Below are 2500 nucleotides of genomic sequence, written 5' to 3'. Positions count from 1 at the left end.
CGCGAGAGTCATAGTTACTCCCGCCGTTTACCCGCGCTTGCTTGAATTTCTTCACGTTGACATTCAGAGCACTGGGCAGAAATCACATTGCGTCAACACCCGCTAGGGCCATCGCAATGCTTTGTTTTAATTAGACAGTCGGATTCCCCCAGTCCGTGCCAGTTCTGAGTTGATCGTTGAATGGCGGCCGAAGAGAATCCGCGCACCCGCGCGCCCCCGGAGGAGCACGCTAAGGCGGACGCGGCCTCGCAGCAAGGAAGATCCGTGGGAGGCCAAGGCACGGGACCGAGCTCGGATCCTGCACGCAGGTTGAAGCACCGGGGCGCGAACGCCGCGCAGGCGCGCGCATCCTGCACCGCCGACCAGCACGAGGCCGACCAACGGCGAGAGCAGACCACGCCCGCGCTAAACGCCCGCACTTACCGGCACCCCTACGGCACTCACCTCGCCCAGGCCCGGCACGTTAGCGCTGACCCACTTCCCGACCAAGCCCGACACGCCCCGATCCTCAGAGCCAATCCTTATCCCGAAGTTACGGATCCAATTTGCCGACTTCCCTTACCTACATTATTCTATCGACTAGAGGCTCTTCACCTTGGAGACCTGCTGCGGATATGGGTACGAACCGGCGCGACACCTCCACGTGGCCCTCTCCCGGATTTTCAAGGTCCGAGGGGAAGATCGGGACACCGCCGCAACTGCGGTGCTCTTCGCGTTCCAAACCCTATCTCCCTGCTAGAGGATTCCAGGGAACTCGAACGCTCATGCAGAAAAGAAAACTCTTCCCCGATCTCCCGACGGCGTCTCCGGGTCCTTTTGGGTTACCCCGACGAGCATCTCTAAAAGAGGGGCCCGACTTGTATCGGTTCCGCTGCCGGGTTCCGGAATAGGAACCGGATTCCCTTTCGCCCAACGGGGGCCAGCACAAAGCGCATCATGCTATGACGGCCCCCATCAACATCGGATTTCTCCTAGGGCTTAGGATCGACTGACTCGTGTGCAACGGCTGTTCACACGAAACCCTTCTCCGCGTCAGCCCTCCAGGGCCTCGCTGGAGTATTTGCTACTACCACCAAGATCTGCACCGACGGCGGCTCCAGGCAGGCTCACGCCCAGACCCTTCTGCGCCCACCGCCGCGACCCTCCTACTCGTCAGGGCTTCGCGGCCGGCCGCAAGGACCGGCCATGACTGCCAGACTGACGGCCGAGTATAGGCACGACGCTTCAGCGCCATCCATTTTCAGGGCTAGTTGCTTCGGCAGGTGAGTTGTTACACACTCCTTAGCGGATTCCGACTTCCATGGCCACCGTCCTGCTGTCTTAAGCAACCAACGCCTTTCATGGTTTCCCATGAGCGTCGATTCGGGCGCCTTAACTCGGCGTTTGGTTCATCCCACAGCGCCAGTTCTGCTTACCAAAAGTGGCCCACTTGGCACTCCGATCCGAGTCGTTTGCTCGCGGCTTCAGCATATCAAGCAAGCCGGAGATCTCACCCATTTAAAGTTTGAGAATAGGTTGAGGTCGTTTCGGCCCCAAGGCCTCTAATCATTCGCTTTACCGGATGAGACTCGTACGAGCACCAGCTATCCTGAGGGAAACTTCGGAGGGAACCAGCTACTAGATGGTTCGATTAGTCTTTCGCCCCTATACCCAGCTCCGACGATCGATTTGCACGTCAGAATCGCTACGGACCTCCATCAGGGTTTCCCCTGACTTCGTCCTGGCCAGGCATAGTTCACCATCTTTCGGGTCCCAACGTGTACGCTCTAGGTGCGCCTCACCTCGCAATGAGGACGAGACGCCCCGGGAGTGCGGAGGCCGCCGCCCCGTGAAGGGCGGGGAAGCCCCATCCTCCCTCGGCCCGCGCAAGGCGAGACCTTCACTTTCATTACGCCTTTAGGTTTCGTACAGCCCAATGACTCGCGCACATGTTAGACTCCTTGGTCCGTGTTTCAAGACGGGTCGTGAAATTGTCCAAAGCTGAAGCGCCGCTGACGGGAGCGATTATTCCGCCCGAGAGCATCCCGAGCCAACAGCGGCGCGGGTCCGGGGCCGGGCCAGGTAGGTCCGTCATCCGGGAAGAACCGCGCGCGCTTGCCGGGAGCCCGAGCGCCCAAAGGGGCGAATCGACTCCTCCAGATATACCGCCGGGCAGCCAGCCAGGACACCGGGGCTCTGCCCAACAGACGCGAACCGAGGCCCGCGGAAGGACAGGCTGCGCACCCGGGCCGTAGGCCGGCACCCAGCGGGTCGCGACGTCCTACTAGGGGAGAAGTGCGGCCCACCGCACACCGGAACGGCCCCACCCCGCGGCGAGTGGAAAGGCAACCGGACACGACCCCGCCGCAGATTGCTCCGCGCGGGCGGCCGGCCCCATCTGCCGAGGGTGGAGGCCAGTGGCCGGATGGGCGTGAATCTCACCCGTTCGACCTTTCGGACTTCTCACGTTTACCCCAGAACGGTTTCACGTACTTTTGAACTCTCTCTTCAAAGTTCTTTT

The 2500-nt window shown here is 61.1% G+C and overlaps 1 pseudogene; it reads right to left on the bottom strand.

Annotated features, from left to right (window-relative positions):
• LOC124773712 overlaps nucleotides 1-2500 on the bottom strand; it is a 6068-nt pseudogene that overhangs the window by 3186 nt on the left and 382 nt on the right.

This window comes from Schistocerca piceifrons, unplaced genomic scaffold, assembly GCF_021461385.2.
Source record: "Schistocerca piceifrons isolate TAMUIC-IGC-003096 unplaced genomic scaffold, iqSchPice1.1 HiC_scaffold_954, whole genome shotgun sequence".
In the NCBI taxonomy this organism is placed as follows: Eukaryota; Metazoa; Arthropoda; class Insecta; order Orthoptera; family Acrididae; genus Schistocerca; species Schistocerca piceifrons.
Note: the sequence above shows the minus strand (reverse complement) of the source record. Positions and strands in the feature narration are given on the sequence as shown.